The sequence below is a fragment of the Leptidea sinapis genome, chromosome 31 (genome assembly GCF_905404315.1).
Source record: "Leptidea sinapis chromosome 31, ilLepSina1.1, whole genome shotgun sequence".
Taxonomy (NCBI): Eukaryota; Metazoa; Arthropoda; class Insecta; order Lepidoptera; family Pieridae; genus Leptidea; species Leptidea sinapis.
Genome location: NC_066295.1, coordinates 4261494 through 4288995, shown reverse-complemented (window position 1 = coordinate 4288995; position 27502 = coordinate 4261494). Strand labels below are relative to the sequence as shown.

The window sequence follows — 27502 nt, the reverse complement described above, 5'->3', positions numbered from 1 at the left end:
GAGGAGCTGTAAATTTTGTTTTAAAAGAGTGGCAATAAGTTTTTTGACACTTCTTCTCATTAAAGCTCAACCAAATTTTCGAAAATGGTGGCAAAAGTTCAAAGAAAAGAAAACTTTTGACACTAATAAGGATCATTTTTCATGAATAAATTAATTTTGATTTGAATTAATTTGATTATCCTTGCTGTTTTGCGACACCACTAGAATCATAGTTGTTTTGGATATTTAGAAACAATAAGATATTTATCAAATAAACTTATTATAAACATATAAACTCAGATATTATATATTTATGAAACACATTAAAACGCCAAGATTGCTTGTTCTTTTCATTGATACAATCATCTTACATCGAACTTAACTGATACGAATAATATGTCGGTACAAATTATTCAGAGATCAAATCACTATTGTAAATGCTTTGAATTATACATGCAGGTAATTACAGTCTAGAAGTACAGTCCAACTTAAATGTACTTTGTTCTGATCGCCTGTACTTTGTTCGTGCTGAATTTGACAGCATAAATTTTAACTGTAAAGTGTTTTCAAACATTTCAATATTGTTACATTCTTACAATAGTTTATGTAAATATAGAAGTGATATGACGACCAAGAGCTGATGGTAAATGATACGCCCTGTCCATGATAATGCAGTCCTGCTCAGGAATATTGAAAAAAGGAATATTGGAAAGATATCGCAAACACGCTCGTCACCATAAATTAACCCAGTATTCTAAATAGTTACCGTACCACCAAAACTGGAACATGAATAGTTCTTGAACAATACTGCTTGGTGGAAGAAAAGGCAATATTGTATAATCAACTAGCCTTTGTTAAGAAGCCACAGGTAACTCAGAGATAGTATAATATATAATAATATACCATTGAACTGGCAAAATATTTTTTAATATATTTCTATTTAAAGCGCCGGCAGCCATTTCCTCGAAAGTATCAACTTATTATCCAACGCGGAATGCTGCCTGTAATCTTGGTACACTTTCCCGTACTATTAGTTTTAACTTATTGTAATCATAGAATTGTGAATATAGTTATGAGAATTGTTTCGTTTCAATATATTATGGGCTAAATTATGAAATTGCCGATTTGTACTAAAATTAAATGATTGTTCGGAGTTCGGCACAGTAGACATCTGCCGTTATTGCTTGACCAAATCGGAGAAAGCTGAAGAATAACACCATGCTGAGACCAACCAACCTTACCTATTTATTGGTAAGCCTGTTGTGGCGTTTGAGAGGGGCCAGCCATTGTATTTTTTGCTTAAGGTTATCGTAAAGAATCCACTTTTCATCGCATGTCACAATTCGATCCATTATTCCTTCATTTCTGTATCGATTCAACAAGACAACACAAGTTTCAATTGGCGTTTTTTTCTGCAGATCAGTCAAATCATGAGGGACCCATTTACATATTTTTTTATTTTATTAATTTGACGCAAATGAGTCAATATTCTTGGTAAGGTAACGTTACACCAAGCCGCTTATTTCTGGGTAGCTCTAGAGCTAGAGAAAGAGAGCTAGAGGAAGAGATGGTCGAAGCCGTTCCGAGTCTAGACTCGGAACTTCAATTTACTGTCATTCACCTGTCACGGTCTTCCATGACTTCAAATCAAAATTTCCGTCACTTAGCGTTTAAATCAAAATCGCACGGTGCATTCATTAGCAACCCTCTCCAACCGCAACATTGATATTGCGAGCGGTAACTGCATTCAAAAATCATTACAATTTTCGAAATATCCATCTTTCTTGTTAAACAAGTTGAATAAAAAAATTGAAATTCAGAAGAAGACCTTCATAGGTGCAAGAAAAGTTTCACTCAAATCTCAAACCATTAAAGTTCTATGTTACATTCGAAGTACAATAAAACGGCAATTTCATACCGTTGCTTATAATTTAACATCGATTATACCTATATAAAATATAGTATATTTTATTACTTTATAAATATTGGAGTCAAAAAATTAAAAATTCATACATATATATAAATTTACCTATAATCTATAATATCCTACTTCATAAATAAATATGTATGAGGTAAATACGTAGCGCTACGAAAACTCGTGACGTAGCGTAGGTGTACGAAATTTATAAGATAATTTTGTAGCTAACTCTTGGCTATAAATAGCCATTTATTCCTAGACAAAATATAAAGATTGTGACATTTTAAAACTGTGTACTTTTCTTTGATTTCATTTCTACAAATTACTTGCTGGTCTTATACAGAAATATAAATTATTTTTATAATAATTAATAAAGACGAACGCCACGTAAGCTGATTTGAATAAGTCCACTTTGACTTCAAAATTAATAAAATGACATCTGCTTCAAATTAAAGTACCTGCTTCATAATAGGTTCTATGAATGTTGGACTTAAGATGTGATTAGTCACGTTCGAAGGCTTCAAATAAATCATAAATTTTTTACCTTACATTTATTACGTCAATTTGGTTAAATTGTTGAGCTGTATTATAGATTTATACGAGAGTTTATTTATGAAATATAAGGTCAACCAGAAGTGCGTACAATATTGGGAATTAGGTAATGCCTACTTTATTAAGAACCTAAATGAATATACCTTTTGTGTTAACTTTAATTTGGTTCCGTAAACCAAACTTCTATTCGATGGTAGGTAGTATCCAGATTGCTTATTCAGGACAACCAGCGGAAGGCTCCTTTTCACAGAATGCCGGCTAGATTATGGGTACTACAACGGCACCTATTTCAGCCGTGAAGCAATAATGTGTAAATATTACTGTGATTCGGTCTGATGGGCGCCGTAGCTAGTGAAATTACTGGGAAATGAGATTTAACATCTAGTGTCGCAAGGTGACGAGCAATTGTAATGCCGCTCAGAGTTTTGGGGTTTTTCAAGAATCCAAAGCGGCACCGTATTCTAATGGGCAGGGCGTATCAATTACCATCAGCTGAACGTCCTGCTCGTCTTGTCCAAGGCTTTTAAAAAAAAGCAGCATTTCATACAATTTAAATAGAACAATTAATGGTCATAGCTATACGATCATAGAAAAAATGCGCCATATGTACGTGTTTATTTTAAAACATTGAAATCATGAAACCTTTATCAATTCAACAGCGACACGCAAGCAAGCTTACCTTGCTTAAAAATTTTGTTGCACGAAAAAATACCCCACCCCAACCCCAAGCACTGTTTTAACTATTAGTTCCGAGATTAGCGCGCAACTTACTTAGCTAATTATATTAGTATTTTCTTGTTTTGTTAATTTTGTCCCGTTTGTACTGTGAAAAGAGAAGCCGCTGTGTATACAAAATAGAAATCTTTAATATATATCAAATACGTGTCAGGTTGTTTGTCCCCGATGGACTTCTAGACTAATGAACGGATTTTAATGGGGATAACTTTATAGAGTGCAGTTTGGTCCAACTTGAGAGATAGGATAGTTTTTATTTCGATTTGGGACCCATAATTATTTTTATTTTCAATATTTGTTTTGTATGAACATATTTGACGACCTGTATAGCCGAGTGGTTAGCGATCCTAGCTACTAAGTTAGAGGTCCCGGGTTCGAATCCCGGTAGGTGCAAGCATTTATATGATGAATATGGATGTTTGTTTCCGAGTCATGGATGTTTAAATGTATTTATGTATGTTTATATAAATTTATGTATGTTTATGTAAGTATATTGTCTTAAATATATCAATTTCTTGTAACCCATAACACAGGCTATATATGCTTAACTTGAGGCAAGATAATTTGTGTAAAAAGTGTGTCAATATATTTTCTTTGAGAGAATTTAGTGATGCACGGTTTGACAGTTCCACTGTAAAACAATTTCATTATAACAACAGGGACCATTTTTTACTAAATAATTCTTGATATTTTGGCAATATTATTGGCAAATTCCTATAAAACAGTATTTTTGAAGTAAAACTTCTTTATGTGCGACTTGGGGGGGACTGGTTCAATATCACCAACAGAATTATTGCAGAAGGTGCAGTAGCTACTCTCCACTATGCCCAACCGAGCCAGGTGGGCCGGGACGGTGGAGTAACCAATACGCAGTCTGTTTATAGTCGTAATAAAGTCCCGACTGGCCATTTTCAATTTGTTATACCATGGTGCTACAGGTAGGTACCATACCATACCATTTACCCTTTTGTTCTTAGTCTTGTTTCCAAAATTCGACCGATAAACTATTGACCTGGTTGTCAATAGATTGAGTTTGTTATCAATGACAACACCTAGGAATTTATGATTAGTTACAACTGAAATTGAATGATTATTGTAGAGTATGCCATTAGAGGGAAAGTCTTTACTAAAATCATGGCCTTGCTTTTGTTGGGGTTAATCTGTAGAGCCAACCTGTCATTATGTATGTAATATGTATTAATATATGTACAATTGATCTAAAGCATTATTTATACTATTTACAGCTCTATCTACATTATGCTCTGTACAATATAGTACAAGATCATCTGCAAATTGTAAAATATTTACACCTTCTATATTTACAAAATTAAGAATTTGACTGGTATATACATTGTACAGCAATGGATATAATGTAGCCCCCTGCATTATACCTTTGGAGACCCTTCTTGGACCATGGAGAATATTATTATGCCTTACAAACAAAGTTCTATCTGTTAAAAAATTAAATAACCAATGTCAGAAAGAACTTGAACCAAAATGCCACGGTCTACATTATCAAACGCACCTTGAACGCATCCACAAAAACACAAACACTGGACTTATTATTATTTTTTGGCGTATTTTAGATCTGACAAGAGAGAGATGAAGCTGTCAGCACAACTTCGGCCTCTCCGGAAGTCATATTGAACATGTAGAATGATGTGTTTCACCTCTACATAATACTCAAGACGCATCTTTATCATGTTTTCACTAAGCTTCCCAACACAAGATGACAATGATATGGTACGATATGAGTTAGGATCTTCAGGTGGCTTGTCAAGCATAAGTAGAGAGATTACACACTGTGTTTTCCAAGATTCAGGAATTATCTTTAAGTGCCAAAGAGCATTAAGATTAGCTAATAGTTTCTTTTGAACAGACTCATTAAGGTTTTTGGTCAAAATGTATGGACAATCATCTAAACCAGGGGTTGTGTTTCTTCTGGATTGTAAACTTGTACAAAACTCACTCCAAGTAAAGGGTTCTTTGAGAAAACTAAACTTTTGAAGGCCATTATTAATTTGAAAATAACTTTCTAGATTATCAATAACCCTACATCCATTTTGAGATAATTTTTCTAAGAGAGGGACAACAAATTCGTCTTTATATGTTCTGTAATTGCATTTTATTCGTTTAAATAACTTGATGTATTTCCAAATAATACTAACAGGTGTAGTTCTGTTAAAAGTATTACAGATATTAGCCCAACAATTGCGCTTATGTTCTGAAATAGTCTTTTTCTTAACAGCATCAAGTCTTTTGTAATTAATGTAATTATCAATGGTTGGGTCCCTTCTGTACAGTTTTAAAGCTTCATAAGTTTTAATAACACTCTGCTGTATGTTCTGTACTGTACTGTCCATTAATGTGACAATTTTTTTTAAAGTAAGTCTTTAATGAACAGTGTAGTAACAGGTTTATTATCTGTTTTATTACCCAATTAAACTAAAGTTTGGACCATTGCCATCAGAATATTCTTATTGTTTGCAATTTGCGCCTTAAGTTGAGTTTGGTTCAAGTTAGTTTCAGGTAGTGTTTTATTTACATTATTTACATATTTATTTAATTTATGTACATTTTGGCTTAAGACGGAAAATCAGATGACTTAATTGTATTAGCCAGAGGCTCCGGTTCATTCATTTTAAATATTAACAAAATGTACAATTATTTACACTGACTAAAATAAGTTTTGGTAATCTTTACACAAGATATTTTAACGAAAAACAGTAAAACTAATTAAATCGACCGCCACTTTTGGAGTCCCCGCCAAAAGTCCCAAAGTCAGACTCACAAGTGTCCTTTTGGTTTCTTCACCCATTATTGGGACAGGCAAAGGGTTCGAGCCCATACAGCCATATTTGTTAATAAGTGAAAATTAAAAATGTGCGAATGGTATTAATTAATTATAAATCGAATATAAAATGAAAATAATTAAAATAGCGGAATCGAAGGAACATTTTACTCTTTCATCAATAAATAAGAATAAAAGAGAAAATCAAGAACCTGATAATGACTTGACCTATAAAAAGTGTAAGTGTTTATTTTCTAATGAATAATAATATCAAAATATAACATTATATCATTCTTTGTAAAATATATAAAATCTCACTTGATAAAATAATATTTACTGTTAATAAAGGCATTTATTTTATTTTAGGTAGAGAAAAACATTGCTCAAAAGATGAAGTTATATCGTCAGCGTGTCCGAGACAAAAAATAGCAAAATATCGAACTATGCTCCTAGCTCTTCATTATTACGTCCGTGCTTAGTTTGTAATACGGCTTTATTTAATGTTAATTTAATGCAATATATTATGTATCTGTTAATTATTATTAAGTTTTACTTCAATCGCGCGTAAAGATTACACACACATACTTTTTTTATACATATATATATATGTATAAAAAAACTATAGGCTACATTATATCCATTGCTGTACAATGTATATACCAGTCAAATTCTTAATTTTGTAAATATAGAAGGTGTAAATATTTTACAATTTGCAGATGATCTTGTACTATATTGTACAGAGCATAATGTAGATAGAGCTGTAAATAGTATAAATAATGCTTTAGATCAATTGTACATATATTAATACATATTACATACATAATGACAGGTTGGCTCTACAGATTAACCCCAACAAAAGCAAGGCCATGATTTTAGTAAAGACTTTCCCTCTAATGGCATACTCTACAATAATCATTCAATTTCAGTTGTAACTAATCATAAATTCCTAGGTGTTGTCATTGATAACAAACTCAATCTATTGACTATATATATAACATTATATTTGTAATAATGCATTTGTAATAACGATAGTGAAGTCCTGAGCAGCTGATTGTAATGTATTAAAATTATGAGGTGAAATGTGACGGCTGAGATATTTTATAATAATGGTGTAATCTTTAGGTTTTAATTATAATTTCAAGAATTCGTTTTGATATTTTAGTAATGCGGAGATTGACGCTCTGATGTTTCAAATTGTGTTTAAGATTAAAGCTTTTTGAAAGGGTGGCATCATTGTTTTCTACCAACTTATTACGAATACCACTTAGTGTATAACATGGTAAGTAAAAAGAATACTCCGAATGTATTTTGATTGATTTTAGTTGATTTTTTCTTGTTTTTTTGATTTAAACGGAATCCAATTATATTAACATTTATTATTGTGTATAAAGTAAGAACAACGAAATTTTCGGACAAGCGTGAATTTGTTTTGAGTTATATAGACGAACAACAACGAACAAGGTGTTACATAGCAAGTGCAAAAAATATAGCAAGGTCTATTCAACGCGCACAAAATAAAGAGTTGAATACACTTGAAGAAGTTTTCATTTCAAAGGTATCCCCTTGATACCTTAAAGTGTGTATACAATAAATTATTAAGTACAACTATCGCTAAATTTATGACCTAAAGGTCCTCCCAACGCGGTCCATAATAATAATAATATGTAATAAATAACTTGACTAAGCTATACCATTATAGACACTAATAACTATACAAATGATTTAAGTTTTCTCTAGTGCTAATTCCGCCAATATTTGTTTTTAAACAATTCGACACGTGTTTCGCCTCTACACGAGGCATCCTCAGGACGTGTTGTCTCGCCAAAATCAACGAGACTACAAATTCTCTCGTGCCAGATTTTGGCGGAATTAACACTAAAGAAAACTTAAATCATTGGTATAATTATGGATTTTCGCAAAGTAACGCCAACTTCAATAAAACCACTTTTAACTTTTAAATATACACATATTACTCACATACAGGCTTAGTAATTGAGTGCAAACATTTCGTATTATTGTAGAAAGTCTAGGTTTAATTCGGGGCACAAATACTTCTGTTTAATAAAAACGTATTATGGGTACAATACTATTAACATCGCCATTAATACTGTCCGTCTATGCCAAACTAATGCTAATACATCCCAATATAACATCAATATTGTCTTACTATTAAATTACTAGCCATTGTCTGGGATAATACACAATAATTATACTTGTGGCCAAATTAAGGGAACGTGTATATTAATTTTTCTACAAGCGGCGTCTGTCAGGCTTTCAATTGTTACTGAATTTTATGTGTGAGTGAAATGAAAAATCAGTTGCGAAATTTAAAAATGAAATTCTCTAGCAACAAACTGGTTATTAACAATTGTGTTTTCTTTGCAGCATCATTCTGAGATTGAAAAAAATATATTAACGATTCTCGCTGCAAATCATTTGAATAATTACTAGATATTTCTAGTGACATTTGGTAGAGAAGCCTATTCTTATAATTTTGTATACACATGGTCCAGTAGGATTATATAATTAGTTAAATGAGAACGCACGTAAATGTTGATAAGGGGCTATGGTAACCGAATATAATATTGATACTTCCAAGAATGTTAGCTAGGTTATTCTTGTGTATCGGACATTATTATCCATCTACGCAAATGTTGAATACTATCGTGGTTCCAATAATGAAGAATAAAATTGACAATATCAACCGACGTGTCAAGTCGGTCAAGTGACAAGACCAACTATAGATCTATTGCAGTTGTCACTGTTATAGCGAAACTTTCAACAGCCTACTGAACTCACTGCTTGATACTTTTAAGTTTCACGAGAATCAATTTCATTTGCAATCGGAACTCTCCACGAAAACGGTTTTTCTACCTGGAAGAAACTGTAATAAATCTTACTAAAAATACTCATGTGTTTGCCTGTTTTTGGATAATATTCATATTTGGTTCTGTACGATATGCTATGACAAATATTGCCCTATACAATCTTAAAATATTTGTTCCAGAACGAAATCAATGCTTTCAATCCTCTCGGTTCTATTCTGTTCCATATTGGTCGGAATGTGGGGTGAGAAAGAGGGTCTTGACCTCTCCTAAGCAATTCAACCGTTATATAAACGTACTTATACAGAAGCTTAACAGCACGCGTGCCAGTTGCCATATTCGTGATGAGTGCTTAAATATCAGCCATGTTTATGATTTGGTGCTGCCGAATGCATCTGCATTCAGATTGTTAAAGACACTTGAAATATATAAAAGCACATAAATGATCATACTTTATAACAGAACACCAATAAAAGTGAATGATTAGTCTTTCGGGAAGAAATGACTGTGTTAAGAAAATACTCTCAATAAAGTTGAACGAATTTCCACTTCAAAGGGTTTTAAATATCTTGCAATCATGGTAGCCTCTGAGTTTAGGACAACGCGGAAATTTATGGAGACTGACGAGCCCATAGATTCGGACGCTGCTCGAGAAATATTAAAATTGTGCATCGTTTTAAGCCCGCAATCTGTGGGTTGATTGTTCGTTATAATTATTTAGAACTCTGCGGGCCCAGTATAATATTTAGGGTACTCTTACACCCGCCACGATTCAATAGCGCATTGGGGATGATTGCCGAGGAATTGATCTACTTAACTTACCATAAAATATTTTTTATTGTAACAAATATTCATTTAATTTTTGAAAGACGCTTGAAAGAATAAATATCCACAAAACTAGCTAATATACCTGTAAACTCATGATTTTCTGAAGCCTTTTTATTATATATACTTAAAAACATCACACAGGTTTATTATTTTCAGTTGAAAATCCGTCGATTCATAGCTTGCTTTAAGCTCCTAATCACATTGCACCGCATATTTAGGAATCAACAATGTAAGGACTTGTCAAGAGGTTGTAGTATTATCGCCAGCCACAGTCTTATTACGAAAAAAAAGTGTGTGCGTTTACTCAATAAATATGTACTTATTATTAGTTATTGTTTTACAACTTATACATTTTTAATTTTTTGTAACGCACATCCATAAGGTGTGATACAAATGGTCTAATTGGCTAACTAACGTCAGGGTGTCGGTGTGCGCACACATCATAATAATTCACTCTGATGATTTTCCCCTGACGCGCCAAAAGAAGTATAACTCCAATTAAGTATGATGAATTATTTTATAAAAGCAACAACAATAATTATGTCCTGCAGTGTACACAATATCACATTAAGCAACATAATTATCGTGTCATGAAACGACAACGTCATGCAGTTACGACGCAGTTCGTTTTTATTGTGGCATGACATAACAATATCGACGCTGTTTTAACTAGTATAATGTAATATTGCCATGAAAATACCATATATTTATGATAATTTATATAATGCCTTACTGTATTGACGTCCAATTCTGAAAGGCTGCCAAGCCACGAATGTTGAATTAATTAGTAAATACTTAATATCTAAATAATACTTAATATATAAAAATCTTTGAAATACAGAATCATTAAATTACATAAATTAAAAAAATATTGTTTATATATTGTTGGTAAAAAATGATAAAAATATTCTATTATAAAATTTATCATTATGTTTCATGACGTGTCTAAGCTCATGTCTAATAGCGATCAACTGAAAAGGTTTTTGAAGTGAAAACTTCTTTCTGCGTCACCAACATGTGACGCGGATATGATGGGTGACGACATGACTGGTGCACGAGATTAATAAATAATTATTAAATATGTATTTAGACTCTTTGGATGAAATCTCATGGGCTCGCGTCACCGAATCGCTTATAGCAGTATATCTGTAGCTATACAGCTGACGTATTGTGCAACATTAGTTCTGTGTATATCTTATAAGTAAATTTGAATGGATTTAGGGAAAAGTTCAATTTGTATATACTGTGCATTGTTGAAATAGTGTTTCTCTTTAATTAATATATTTGTTTTGTTTGTTTGTTAGCATTATACAAATTTTAATTAAAAGTTCTAAGTTTTCACTTCTATTGGCAGTCTCTACGTCTACCAATTTTTTTATTTGACATAATCGATTCACGACCAGTATTTTCTCATGTTCAGACGAAGTATTTGTAAAATTTTTGAAGTGAAAACTTCTCTAGGTACGTGGGGCTCTTTTCGTAAGCCGAATTATTTTAAATTTAAAAATAAATTGAAAAAAACAGAAATCAACATGTTAGACTTGTTTAAATCCCGACTGAAGTTGAAAGCAATGTTAAAATACAATTGATAAAATATAGGTGTGGTTTTATATATTATTTTGTAAAGTAGAATGAATGAATGCGGCTTCTCTTATATCGCGCACGGCGGAGTGTTCATACTGATGTTTTGTGTTGTAACGTAATACCTAGGTAGCACTGTTGCAGTGCTGGAAACGAAAATGAACAACGGCTTACTGTAGAAAGTTGCCACTACTTTTATTGGTTTTCGAAGTAATATATGATCAGACAGAACATATATCGACCTTCCTGGACGTGAAGCTGTGCCCGAAGAGGATCGTGTTCCGCAAGTATCGCGGACGTCACCGACCGCCGGAAGTTAGTTTTCTATCGCCTCTAAGAAATACAACATCTAATTCCTACTCTGTGGCAATAGTAAATATATAGGTTATATCTTTTGATGCTACATTTAAATCCAATCTGCCTTTTTACGATGTTAATAAAGCAATTATTTTTGTTTTTTTAACTAAATTGATGTTTAGCATTCTGAAATGTTATTGAGATAGCAGGAAAATATCAAAATATTTATTGTTATTTCAATGATATTTAACACTTCTTAATCTACATCAAAACAAGTTATACCGCGGGTAAACGTTAGTGTTTATACGTATGATACTCGCAATATTAAAATAAAATGCCATGTTCAAAACCTTATATTGAAGTGAAACTTCTTTAGAATCGTTGTGATTTCAAACCGGATGCATCGGAAAAAACGACAGGTAAGAGACACAAATACAAAAATGTGTAGGATGAAGCCGGCAAAGAATGAGACAGAAATATGCATACTTTTGAAGTGAAAACTTCTTTATCATCGTTGTGATTTGAAAGTCGATGAAACGAAAAAGCGACAGTAAAAAGAGCAGTCACGTCAATTCATAATATTTAAGATGGGAGATAAAGAGATAGGAAGCATAATACAATGTTTTGGTACAAGCCGATCATAGTTAAAGAAGAGATTGTCTTAAGTATAGCGCGAGTATACCTTAATATGTTCTGACTCCAAGAGCACGACGTATTACTAGATAGGCACCAGGAGAACAAATTATAATAAATATTAATGGTGGTAGGAATGTCATTCATAGCGGTTGAAATCATGTGTCATCCTAGCAACACGTACCAGGAATTCATATGCAGTTTAGAGGTTCATGCACCATGCAGGTTTCGCTTCTGACATATTGTGTACTTTGTACGCACGCAATGTTTTTTATTTCAATAACACTAGACGCACAGACAAGCCACGAAATGTTATTTAAAAAGTATTACATCATTGACAATATAATATGATTCCAAGTTATTATTAACTTGTCAAAGTATATCGGGAATCGTATTAAGAGTTATCATTCTCAGTGAGATGTGAAATCCCATTTTTTCATTTAAACTTTGCTGATATCTGAACAGAGGATAAAGTTATACATTTTGCTATTCCTCTGAGCAAACTTAAAGCACAAATGAATTTGTGTTGTGTCGTTCGATTCTCAGGACGGGCTTCAACATGCAACATGTCACCATGTTTTTGTGTGGTTGTATTGCTGAATATAGAAGCTAACAGTTCACCGCATTTTTTTTTCGACGTGATAACAGCTGTCACAGTATATCTAGATGTATTAATTATCTAAGAATTAAATATATAACAAAACCCATTACTATCTACAGAAAAATTAAACGTATTTTCCAATTTACGTCCCTATAACATACACCTCGAGTATATAATAGAATTACGAAAGTAATTTCGTATGAAATATTTTAAATACAAACAATTAAATTCACGCAGATTACTCTTGCCAAAAGTATTGGAATTCATAAACCATTTATCCTATTAATTCATCCTTTAAACTTTCAACCACATTAACAATTGATGTATTCATAATTTTTTAAAAGCCAGCTCACTCCATAATAAAATAGTGCCAAGTGAATAAAATTACGTACAAAATGTAATTGCATGACCCATTTTATCTTTTATCATATAAAACGGATTCACGTCACAATTATATTCAAGTTCGTAATAATTCAACTCATAATGATATATTTAGCGAGCTCTGTGTTTGTTATACTTTAAGTTTCTACGTTATATGTTGTGCCTTTTTACGCTGCTAGATTCATTACAAGTTTTTTGAAGAGTTCTTCTTTATTCTTTATTTTTAGAACAAAAATATTTACTCCATGAATAAATATTATTTGTAAATTTAATGATACGACAACATATAAAGCTTACTTTTGTACTTAGGTATTAATGATAAGTCGACTGTTTTCATTTTATAAGTGTTGCAAAATTACCAGTTATCTGTATAACAACTATTTGTACTGTGTGGTTATAAATTAGTTTTTTTTACCTAAGGATAGACGCATAGACTTAGATTTTAGGGCCATCTGTTATCATTTGGTTAGGTTCTTTTAAACCTGACTGATTATCGAGTCTGAAATATTTACACCGGTATCTATTAAAATAATAATTGTTTGTAAATTATCCTGATAAATTTTCATCTGACTAGTCCCGCCCCTTAGGCCATTCGAGCTGAGCTTTGTTGCAGATTTGAAACATAGCTTGCTATGTTTGATGTTTCGTTATTATGTGTAGTAGGATAGAGTCTTGCAACTGAAAATTGATATGTGCCGGCAACTGATGAAGCTGAAGTAAGATTTGCGGATGTGTTTGATTTGGATCTGAATGTATTTTAATGATAAGCATTACTGGATTGGTGTCCAGGCTTCCTGGTCATCAATGAATATGACAGATATAGCTCTGTGGTTAATGACACTGCCTGCTGAGCTAATGCTAATTTCATTTATGTTGTTCTACCAAAGTATGTTACAGTTTATATCTTAGCTAGCCTAGCACTGTATCTCTATAATGTATATATTAAATCTTCACCAAGCCTCTTGGCATTGTATCCCACAGTATACATTAGTTATTTTCCTGTGTATCTTTGGGTCACCACCAATACGTCGTTAGTATAAAAAAAATCTGTGTCAAGTCACACTGTACGCCACGAAAATATTTTATACAAATCAGCTTAGAGAAATACACAGTTATAAAGCATTGAATTACATTTTATAAATTGAAAAATGAAAACTACATTCTTTCCGTACTCGAATAAAGCTCTTTGAAAGCTTACAGATGCGATCTATCTTTTGCCACAAGCGCTAGCTGTCTATTATCAACAATAGATTAGATTGATACTACAACACGTAGGATAAAGTCCGTTTCATTTTAAAATATTCTTCTTGTCGTTTTCTGTTTCCCGCCTTGAGATGTAATAGAGAGACTTTATCTTTATATTGACTAATAGATTATAGACCCACCTTTAGGAGCAACTATTTTAAAATATTACAATTATAGAATGTGCAATTTAATAATTAGCTGGCTTCAACGTGTGGGAGTTCCAAGTCTGAGAAATTGAATTTGAAGGTAGCTTGACAGTAGTTAACATAATATATGAAAATTTATATAAAAGCTTCTTACTGTTGTAGTAGTAGGCAATGCATGTAAACAGGTCATGCTTACTTTACTTACTTTAGTGTGTATAACAAGCAACGTGTTACACTTGCGATATATATATATATATATACAGTTTTAATACAATTTGGAGAAGATTGTAGAATTTTAGAAGGGTTTCTGTATTTATAACATCTATGTTAATTACATTAACTGCGGAATTTCATTAAGTGACACTTACGGCCCTTTTCAATAACCTATCTATCCTTAGTTTAACTTACTAGAGGTAGACAAATCTATCATTTTACGCTAACTTACATTTTAATAACCAATCGACAAAAAACATTAAACTATAACTATATTGGACATGACTATGAATAGATATATATATACTATTATACACTATTACACATCTATACATAGATATATTAGATATATATATATATATATATATATATATATTAGATATATATATATATATATATATATCTAATATATCTATGTATAGATGTGTAATAGTGTTCGTACGCCGCAATTTTTTTCAACGTGTTAATAGCTGTCACAGTCTATCTAGATGTAAATATTAACTAACGGCCGTTTTCAATAACGTATCTCTAGTTACGGATACATTGCTGTCACCGTTTAATGACAAGATCTTATCTATTCATAGTCATGTCCAATATAGTTATAGTTTAATGTTTTTTGTCGATTGGTTATTAAAATGTAAGTTAGCGTAAAATGATAGATTTGTCTACCTCTAGTAAGTTAAACTAAGGATAGATAGGTTATTGAAAAGGACCGTAAGTGTCACTTAATGAAATTCCGCAGTTAATGTAATTAACATAGATGTTATAAATACAGAAACCCTTCTAAAATTCTACAATCTTCTCCAAATTGTATTAAAACTCGTTAAATGCGAATTTTCTTCCTAAATTCCACTCGACCGCTAAACCCAGGCACGATTCATCTTGCTTTGACTTTGACTGACAATTTTCAACAATGGATTACTATTTTCCGTGAGACGTATTAAATTCCTGTGTATATTGACTGCGATGCTATCAATCACGGAATGGTGGTTGACAGGGTAAGAATCTATGTGAAGTATAATGCCAGTAAATTTTGGTGAAATACAACAGCTATTTGTCATAGAAGGACAGGGACGTTGTTACAACCAGATTAAGGAGTAATTTATAGCTTCTATAGATAATAAATGACTATGTTTATACCGTGCATTCGCCTGCGTAAAATTGGTTTACCTTCTCATCTCGAGTAATCCTTACTCTAGTAAGGAGTAACTCTTTCAAAAGAGAATTTTGAAACTTGATGAATTTTTCTCAAACGCTTTATATTTAATATTTGGTCACGTATATATCACGGACGTTGTTACAATAACAACATGATTTTATCATTTCTCGAAACAAATCTAGTGATTTGATCATATGCCAGAATTGGTATCGCGAAATGATAAAAAGTCTTGTCTTTAGCAATTGAAAGGTTTATTTTTAAGAGTTAGACATAATTTGCTAAAAATTTAGTATTTTGTCGCAGGCGGAGGGGCGTGAGAAGGGATGGGGGAGGGAGAGAGATGTCCTCTCTCCCCTGGCACCACTCCCATGAAAAAAGGTAACGCAGCATTCCCTTGATAATCAAATTAATGTAACCTAACTTAAAAATAGATAAAAGTTTCTTCAAAGGCCACGTAGAAGCCCATATTATTAAAAAAAACACGAAGGAGATGACACTCCGCTACCAGCTGACCTGTCGGGTCGGGGTATGATTCAAGTCTGTCTCACTTGTCTCGCTTTTACATCCTAACTTCTTCTAGTGGCATCACTTATTGTCATTTCGCATAACCAACTCTGTTATTAATGATCAGATAACTAGATGAATAAAAAATGAGTTGTTATTTTAACAGACTTCATGATTTGATCAAACCACTTAGTGAACTGACTCAATCTCTGTTTTTATCATATCCCTACGACATACACATATATCACTACATATTATAAAACAAAGTCCTCCACCGCGTCTGTCTGACTGTTCGGAACAAACTCCAAAACTACTGCACCGATTTTCATACCGTTTTCACCAATGGATAGCGTGTTTATCGAGGAAGATTTAAAATAGAATTTGTAAAGTTTAAGTACATATATTTGTATTACAATATCTGTTGAAGTTGTTGGAAAAAAAATAAGCCGTCTGGAAACTTTCAACGAAAGCGTTGTCTTAATAAACCCTTTGAGATAAGAAATAATGTATGGTGGAAATGTGTATTTTTAGGTGTACAGAAAAGTCTGTGATGGCCTATATCTATTTCTTAAGAATAACATAGCATATCTATTTAAATGTAAAAGCTGTTTACACAAATGTGATATTAAACCTTATCATTTTATTATTCCATATCAACTACATTATTTTTTGAGCTGTACAGAACAGCGTCTTTCGGCTCCACTCGTCATTTATTTAACGTTACTGTGTTTCTTCTAGAGTTACAAGATAGTATGGATAGATATCAGAGATCACATACCATTAGGTGACTCAAATGTATGCTCATTTGTCCTCCTCTGCCAAAACAAATTCTGCAACCTGAGTTGAACATGCAAGACGTTTATTTTGAAATGAAGTTTTTAGGAAATATAACATACTTTTAAATAAGAAATTATAAATACTGTCATATAAAAGATATCTAAATTAATTCATAAAGTCTCAATAGAGGCGCTTCTGTGATTCCTTAAAAATAAATAAACATAAGGTAGAGCTTAAATAGAGCGATCTTCTTGCAAACTATAATTAGACTAATATGGACCGTAGTTTACTTAATATTTTTATATGGAAACGTGAACCGTGGACCCTCAACTAAGCTGAACGTGCATGCATTTGTAATATGGTGCTAGAAGTGCTTCGCATACCCTGGACTAGGTACCGCATAAATGTTTCTTTCCTGCATAAAGTGGTGGTCTACGCAAGACTATCGACTATCTGGCTCCGTTTGTTCAAATTAAATGAACAAACCATATTATGTAAGTCATTTGAAGTTATTTAAATTCACTAAAACATTTTTTATAAATATTAAGCTGTATTTAGGAATTATTTAACAGAACCTACTTTTATTTTGTTTGTTTTAATAAAAGTTATATACTGTACTGTGTTTTTTTATTATGGAATAGGAGGACAAACGAGCGTACGGGTCACCTGGTGTTAAGTGATCACCGCCGCCCACACTCTCCTGCAACACCAGAGGAATCACAAGAGCGTTGCCGGCCTTTAAGGAAGGTGTACGCGCTTTTCTTGAAGGTACCCATGTCGTATCGTCCCGGAAATACCGCACAAGGAAGCTCATTCCACAGCTTCGTGGTACGAGGAAGAAAGCTCCTTGAAAACCGCACTGTGGAGGACCGCCACACATCCAGATGGTGGGGATGATATCGTAACTTGTGGCGTGTCGTGCGAAGGTGAAATTCGGCGGCAGGAATCAGGTTGAACAGCTCTTCGGAACACTCCCCGTGATAAATGCGGTAGAAGACACACAATGAAGCGACGTCTCTACGCAACGCCAAGTGATCCAGCCGTTCACAGAGTACTGGGTGCCCGACAATTCGAGCTGCACTGCGTTGCACGCGGTCAAATGGATCGAGCTGATACTGGGGTGCGCCAGACCAGAGATGAAAGCAATGCTGCATGTGAGGCCGGACCTGCGCTTTGTAGAGCGCTAGAATGTGGGCCGGCTTGAAGTATTGCCGTGCTCTATTTATGACGCCCAGTTTCTTTGAAGCCAGTTTGGCTTTGCCCTCCAGATGGCCACGGAATTGGCAATTGCTCGAGATTTCGAGACCCAGTATTCCGATACTAGGCGAGGCTTTAAGGGAAGTGTTCTCGAAGAGCGGTGATACGGCAAATGGGGTTTTTTTAGTGGTAAACGCGCAAACTTGAGTCTTCTGGGGGTTAAATTGGACAAGGTTCAACTTACCCCATTCCGCGACCTTCTCGAGAGAGGACTCGATAGAAGACACAAGTTTCTCCCGGCACTGGTCGACGTTTTCCCGAGAGAGACCTGCATGGCCCGTGTATACGGCATCATCAGTGCTGTCGTCTGCATAGCAATGCATGTTGGCGGTGTCCAACATATCATTGATATATATATATATTGATATATATAACTGTACTGGTGTATTATAAAACTGTTCTTCTTGATAACAATTATATTATTTTTATCACTCTTGCTTATTAATTATAGTTGTTACACAATTATTAACAATTACAGAGCTTAATATTCAACGTCTGTCTCCGACTAGACGCTTGATCAGAATGCCCACCACTTTTTCAAAAGAATCGAATATATACCTTTCGTTTTTCATAGACTACGCACAAAACGCCATTTTGAATCGAACAACTTACTAATATCGATTAAAACATGAATCAATTACAATCATCGGATAGAGTATTTTAAATGATATATAAATAATAAAAATTATCTTGATTTAACTAACTAATTTGTAGAACAATAATAAATAATCATAAATTCATTACAAATGTATGTATTTTTATGAACATACATTAAACGGAGAAGCAGGCTTGACACCTGATACTATGGAAAAAAAATTTAGCCGTATGAAAGCTCTAAAGCACAGATCCATTTATGATATTTTGAATCCACCAGATGTGTCATGATGACATTTTTTTTTTTTATGGAATAGGAGGACAAGCGAGCGTACGGGTCACCTGGTGTTAAGTGATCACCGCCGCCCACACTCTCCTGCAACACCAGAGGAATCACAAGAGCGTTCCCGAACTTTAAGGAAGGTGTACGCGCTTTTCTTGAAGGTACCCATGTCGTATCGTCCCGGAAACACCGCACAAGGAAGCTCATTCCACAGCTTCGTGGTACGAGGAAGAAAGCTCCTTGAAAACCGCACTGTGGAGGACCGCCACACATCCAGATGGTGGGGATGATATCGTAACTTGTGGCGTGTCGTGCGAAGGTGAAATTCGGCGGCAGGAATCAGGTTGAACAGCTCTTCGGAACACTCCCCGTAATAAATGCGGTAGAAGACACACAATGAAGCGACGTCTCTACGCAACGCCAAGTGATCCAGCCGTTCACAGAGTACTGGGTCCCCGACAATTCGAGCTGCTCTGCGTTGCACGCGGTCAAATGACATTAAATAAAACCCAATAAACTTTCGTATTTCAAACGAAACTACTACTCGTAAAATACACATCTTATTTTGCAAATTAGAACTCCGAAAAACAAAGCGCTTGCACAAAGCTTCGTTTTCATGAAGTGAAACACAAAATTTTAGGTATCTTTATAATATATTTAACAATACCTATTCAGGCGTGGGTCACGTGAATAAACTCAGGTCTGTGAAAATTACAATCGTAACGTAAAACAAACTAGGACGCGAGTTCTGAGCGCACGAACCTGTTGTTTACTTAAGTTAAAAAAGCTGTATTATGTACATGAATAACTGAATTGAAGTTCCAAGCTGCGGTTTGAAGACTTGTTTGATATCTTCCAAAAATGTCAACAAGGGAAAACCTTCCAAGAGTATGAGATTAACAATTATCATAAATGCCTCAATTTGATCTATCAAAATTAAAATATTAAAGTATGTTATTTATAGTGTTTTTAAGAAGAATACATTGACAAATAAGAATTCAAAACTACTTTGTTATTAAAACATAAGGATTATTTATATTTTCAAAATTAAAAACAACAAATTTAAAAACATAAAATATTGTGATTTGACTACAGCGGAAACAATGTGTTTTTATCAACGCACCACCGATACGGACTATGACAGGTCATTTTATAAAAAAAAAGCGGATTGCACATTTAACGTTTCTTTGCTTATGTTATTAAGACGTCACGATCATGGCGGCTCCCTTTTTGGTACAACTATTTATCGTTCAAAATTAAAAACAATATTTCTTAGCATAGAGTGGAATTACTTGAGGTAATAAAAATACCAGTTGGCTATAGAATCTTTACAAACATTTACGAATAAATTTAAAAAAAGACCTATTTGATAATCTAAATGTGATTTAAGTATTATACAAATTTTTTTTTTAAGCGTGTGTGAACTACTGATGACGTATAAGGAGGATACTAATTGATGGTTGATTCGTGGTTTCATTTGCGCCTTTGTCATTTTAAAGTTTTTTGATATAAAAAAATCAAACGTATGGTTTATGCAAGCACCATGGAAGTGAAACTATTTTTCCAAAATCACATAAAAAGCGAAAGAGAAAAATAAACAAATTTATTTTTATTATACATAATTTATTCATAAAATAAAATATAATGCATTAAAAAACGTTGTGGGATGTGGGTTTCGAACCCACGCTCACTCTCCGGAACCAGAGCTTACATCTGGAGTCACGACCAACCTTACATGATAGTTGAAATTAATGATTCAATTTGACCTCTACTCCGCGATCTGTTGTAATGCTACTTGTGATAGATGGACTAAAATTATAAATGACTCAGGATTATTTAAAATGTTACATATAAAATTATAGTTACTACTGATCGCCCATAGTTTGTATTTCTACAATAAATTAAAATAAATATATTTTGCATTCGACTTTGAAACGCTCGTTCAGTTAAAAGTCAGCTCGAGTCGGCTGAGGTAAGGGTAAAGGTCGCTCAGTACTTGTATTTTATACTCAGCTTACATTGATCAAATTTTCACTTCTGTTTTAGCGGGGTCAGTAACTGACTTCGATTTCGATACAAGTCAGCGCTGACCCAAAAAATACCCAATGTAAAATGATTTGAAGTCAGTACAGCGGCGGGAAGTCCGCGCTGACTTCAATATTCGCAGACGTATATTTTGAGGTCAGTCGGCGCCCCCGCTTCCCGCGCCTGTGTCAGTAACTTTCGCTGTGTTGAGGGTTGACGTCGCGTTGCGTAGACGCTACAATGTCTCGTAAACTAAGGGACTGACTTCACAAACGTGTGCTCACCGTATTCAGCTTACCAAGACCACTGACTCGGGACCCCATGTAAACGAATGAAGTCATGGATGGCGGCAGTGTCGGCGTCGATACTGGCGTGTGATTGACCCTAAACCCGGCTTTACACTAGCTATACGTATGTTACTTTGTTTTAGTGAGCGTGCGTTGGTGAAAATTGAGATTAACTGTTCGCCGCAATTTTTTTGACGTATGGCCTTCTATCTAGACACATAAATTATCTAAGGATTTTGTTTTAAATGAAAATAGCAGAGATAAATAATCACTTTAGTTTTAAGATTTAAATGATTAAATTATCCAGAAGCGCCCTATGCAATAAAAGCATCTAAATTGACTATTTTATTAAATTTGTGGCAAATACTTAGAGAATAATGCTCAAGTGAACAAAGCCTACATATTTCTTCATTATCTTCACCATCATCATTATCATATAAGACAGTTTAATAGAGCATGTGGATCTTTTTGAACAAATACTAATCGTATTTTGTACTAAAACACAAACGTTGCGTTTATACCATTGCCATTGGAGAGTTTTTACACACGCGTAGTGTTTAATAAAATTCGACGTTACTAGAGCTGCTTTAACGTCGTTTTGTTGAAAACGTGATGGTGATATAACGTAACGCATAGCAGTTTATTAGGCAGCTGCTCCATTTGAATAAACTCTTGGAAGAGCCAAATGATGGTAGTATTGTGAGTACCCTGTGCCATAGACGATCAAAGTCCTTCGCTATATCCATGGTAACTGCCAGGCCATCTCTCTTACTTTCGAATGTAGCTGGCCATGTATGAGTAAGGTGTACAAATTGAACACAAGCAGTCCGTGATAATGCAATAATTGGCGTTGACCGGCAAGAATCGATGCTAAAAAATCTTTACTAAGATAATTATATTCTTGCTTGGATAATAATCCTGGCATGTACCTAGTCTGGCCATAAAAACAGTTACAATAAAAAATTAACAGAATTACATTTGAATTTGGAATCTGTTATTTTTATATGATTATTCATTGAGTTTTCTCAATTTGGCGCCAATACGATAATATTTAGCGATATTAAAAAGGAGTGGGGTAATGAGAATAACCAAATTGCTGTGATTGCATTACAAAAAGTAGTAATGGAGCGAAATGCAATTTTAAAAACTCTCCATACGCTTGGTATTAGTACAATGTTTGTGTATCGAGCTATTAATAGGCACTATGAACCTACTCTGTTTGTGACAGAAAAAGATCTGGCCGTCCACGTAGTGTTCGTACGAAAATGGTGGTCAAAGCAGTAAGGGAATAAATTCAAAGAAATCCTGTCCGAATGCAAATATTTCATCTCGGAAGAACACCTAGAACCATTTCGCATATTTTAAAAGACGACTTAGATAATTTTAAAAAAATGGGGTGGTAACAATTACTGAAGCGGTACGCAAAGAGAAATCATAGAAAAATTTTGTTTACGGATGAGAAAATTTATACAATTGAGCAACATTTTAACAAATAAAATGAACGTATTAATGCTTAAAGTACTAAGGTAGCTTCCCAATTAGTCGACAGAGTGCAACGTAGGCACTATCCGACTTCAGTGATGGTTTGGTGGGATATTAGTTATGAAGGAGTCAGAGCCATACTGTTATGAAAAGGTTGTCGAAACATCGGCACAAGTGTATCAAGATACCATTCTTGAGAAGGTAGTGAAGGCCATTAACAACACCATGTTCAATAACCAAAGATGGTCCTTCAAACAAAAGTCGGCGCTCGGTCTACGCAGTTTTAGTTCGAAACGAAAGTTTCCGACTTCATCAGAGCTGAAGTCTGGCCATGGTCTGTTCCCGATCTTAAATCGCTGGCTTATGATTTATGGTCAGTTTTAGAGAGTACGGCTTGCTCTTAATGATAATTTGGAGTCCCTAAAACAATACGTACGTTTGGCAGTGAATAATTATCCCATAGAAAGAGTGCGTGCTGCTATTGATAACTGGCCTCAACGTTTAAAGGACTGTATTGCAGCCAATGGAAACCACTTCGAATAAACTTTTTATATTTGAAATTGTTTTATATTTATGTTTTAAACTTACACATTATTTGAAATAGATATTTTTTTCTTTATTTCGGTATTTATGGCAAGACTAGGTATAGACAACAAAAGCCGTTTCATCTTGTACATAGTAATGTATTTATTTGATACTCTTAATTATTTTCATTACGGCTGAAAATAGACTAATACACTGAAAAGAACTATTTAAAGAAATCAATTACTTAGGAAGACCTTTTCATTTGACTGCCAAAATTTTTGCAATTTAACGTGGTTCATTTTGTATAGCTTCACTTTATTGCGTACACAAATATAAAATGCTAATTTAGCTGAAGAATCCCAAGTATTGCTAATGTGAAATATCGTCTCTGACGCGTAATAAACAAAAATAGAATATAAAGCAATTTTTATGTTTCACCTCAGACAAATTTCTAAATATAAAACATGTGTGCAATTCACATGTAGTAGAAGTGAAACCTTCAAAAATTTTTCTGCTTCAAGATAATGAGACGAATGTAAAATTTCGGGAAGATGATAATTGTAGCTTTTTGTTATGATCATAGTGATACAAAGTTTGATAAATATTTTTCATTTTAACCGTATATTATATAACATAAATTTATTCAGACTGAGCTTCAAATTCGATAAATGATACAGGAGACTTATGGTAACTACGAGTAAAGTATGAAATAAATACTTTGGTCTTAATAAAGTCAATATATCTTTGGAATTCTGCGTCAATTACTGTTTTTGATCTTGTTGTTACTACAGTGCGACTGCTCCACATTTTCAAATTAAATCTGGTATCCAAAAATTCTATCAACCGAATTGCTGTATCCGACGCTGAATTTACATTAAACCTCTAAGCTGGTCCTGGTATATGTTGCTAAGATGACACATGATTTCAACCGCTTTGCAAGACATTACTATCACCGCTATCATATTTATGCTTTCCTGGTATCTATGTATAAATACGTTGTGCACATCACGTCAGTATAAATAAGGTATACTCGCGTCATACTTCTTCAAATATGATCGCCTGGTACCACGTTGTGCCTCTATTATCTCGCTTTTTTCGTTATAACAAGTTACAAATCGCAACGATTCCAAGGAAGGTTTCACTTCAACAATTATATCCAGAATATATTATATATTCTAACTCTATTCTAATTCTACCTGCTACAGTAGCCTATAAATGTATAATTAAAATCAAAGAATCAAGTAAAGTTTTGTATATTTTCTCGCTGTAAACCCATACACCGAGTAAAACGACTAAAGTTTAAAGAGTTAACTTTAGATTACTGTCGTAACACTTAGACTACGGTCAATAGCTTTTAACTGTAGCTACATTCAAAGCCGATTGGCTGAGTGTCTTTTAACCGATTCCATTTGTGTTCTATAAACAAGTAAATCAGTGCTGAAAATATATTACATATATTCAGGTGATGTTCAAGATAAACTTGTTTTTGTTTTGTGGTTGAGGAGGACAAACAAACATGCATACGAGTCACCTTATGGTAATATGATGATGATGATGTTGAGTAAACGTAGTTTTGAGTTCGAAAAACGAAAACCACCTACCGGCGTACGTCACCGTGGTGTTAAGTGTGCGAAAGTTAATGGTTCTATCTTAGATAATTATACGTCTTGATAGACTGTGACAGCTGTGAAATAAGTGGAGATTGACAGTTAGCCTCTTTTTTTTATGAAAATAAGGTACGAGACGAGCAAGTCGTTAAGCTGATAGTAATTGATATGCCCTACTCATTACAATGCAGTGCCGCTGAGGATTCTTGGAAAAACACCAAAAATTCTGAGTGGCACTACAACTGCATTCATCACCTTGAGACATAAGATGTTAAGTCTCATTTGTCCAGTAATTTCACTAGCTACGGTGCCCTTCAGACCGAAACACAGTAATACTCACACATTACTGCTTCACGGCAGAAATAGGCGCCGTTGTGGTACCCATAATCTAGCTAGCACCCTGAGCAAAGAAGCCTCCCACTGGTAAAAAGAAGTAAAGTAAAGAGTAAGACGTAGCTTTTCACGCAAACTTAAGTAATAAACCTGACCTGTTTTCATCGGTTGTCTAGCAGCAAAAGCCACTATCTAGACGTATAAATTATATAAGGGGTCTACTTCAAGTTTATACAGGGAGAAACCTCCCCCCGCGGTTCTTCTAGAATAAGAATAATTTATTTAAATCGATCTTTTTACAAATGCATTGTCATTAAATTATCTTACAAGCTTATAATATATATGACTAAATTGTTATTGTCACTGAATCGCCACACTAGTCGGAGACTGTATCGTGGGATCAAATAGAGGTATTATTAACAGTAAACCATTATCTTGGTAGTCATCATTGGCATTACTATCACAAATTTTTAAGATACTATATTATACTCTTATATTCATCTAGATTAAATCTCGATGTATATAACAATTACACCTAGGATACCTTTGTGATCACTTAAACAGTCAGTTGCTAAAAAGCATGGGCGGTGATAATCATTGACCAACTCTCGATGTCGAATTCCATAAAATGAAGTGGAAACTATTTGAGGCGCATTCAAGGCGTACAAAATAAAGTACAACAGACATACAAAATGAAATGTGCAGTGATAGAATTGTCCGTCCACATTGTCGCAATGTATGCTGTGATAAAATATGTAGAATTGCCATAGCACGGTCAAATACATAATTGTAACTCGGCCCTGTTCATTGATATTAATACCTTATGTTGTGTACCCGCCAGGCCGACTGTTACGATGGGGCTGTCTATCTAGCTAGCGTATTTTAATTTCATCTACTAGAATTTCTTTCTAGTTTTGTGATTGTTTAAATTATATTTTTAATATTAACAAAATAGTTAGTTGTGAATGAAGTAAGAAGTATTCATTAATAGTAGATTATACACCAAGGAAGTAAAGTACTGAGATAGTGAGAAGAAAAGGCAACAAAAATAAGTTGATAACATGCTCAGTTGGAAAGAGCGCTCGAACGGAACCCAGAGGTCGCTGGTGCGAGTCCCGCATCGCTCATAAATTTTGATTGCAAAATTACTTCGTATACGAAGTGTATACTAAAATCGAGATTTTATTATTCTTATTCAGTTCCAGCGTTCCGGCCTGTATATAATCCGGTATGAAGATAGAATACATTACCGTGGCCATAGTGTGGACTGGGCGCACCAAAGCACTATGTGACTCATGCGCGCCGGGATCCGCTATTTGACGGTTGTTGCGCTGAACAAAGTGGCGCGCAGTGTCAATGAGAGCCATCGTAGACGGGTTGAGGGTGTCTGTACTGCGGAACGTGCGCGAACAATGGAGGAAGAAGACATCGCGACAGATACAGGGGCTACATTTGAATCATGGAGTGCAGCATCTCCTTTCATGGTACATTACATGTTACGATATATTACAGCAGTCTGTATGTGCCTTTTGCACTTTATTTTTTAATTACTAAACGAGATTGAGGTGCCCTTTGCTCTGTGCTTCCCTGGAGCGTGAAAAGAATAGGCAAGCCCCAGGCTGACGGGTGTCGTGACAGTTGACTAAGGTTTTCTGGATGTGGGCGAGTCCACTGCCGTCCTATGACGACAGAATGGACGGGCCAGACTCGTCCGGTTTAAGTACCACAGTCGCACAGAAAACTGGCGTGAAGTAGCGGCCTAGCGCCTTTATGTGTCGCATGGGATTGTTTTTTTTTTTTTATATGAGAGGGGGCAAACGGGCAAGAGGCTCACGGGATGGGGAGAGGTGAGGCAACCGACCATGGACATCCGCAACAACAGGTGTGTCAAGAAATGCGTTGCTGGCCTTTAAGGTGGGAGTATGCTTTTTTCTTGAAGGTTCC

General features: G+C 34.3%; 1 protein-coding gene across 4 annotated transcripts in view; it reads right to left on the bottom strand.

Annotated features, from left to right (window-relative positions):
* Window positions 1-27502, bottom strand: part of LOC126974000 (TWiK family of potassium channels protein 18-like) — a 149800-nt gene that overhangs the window by 74478 nt on the left and 47820 nt on the right. The window contains exon 1 of one of the 4 annotated variants that reach the window (XM_050821357.1): window positions 7953-8028. The exons of the other annotated variants lie outside the window; for them this stretch is intronic. The gene's annotated coding sequence lies outside the window, so the exon portion shown is untranslated. Of the gene's footprint in view, window positions 1-7952; window positions 8029-27502 lie in introns of those variants that run through there. 4 annotated transcript variants of the gene reach the window in all.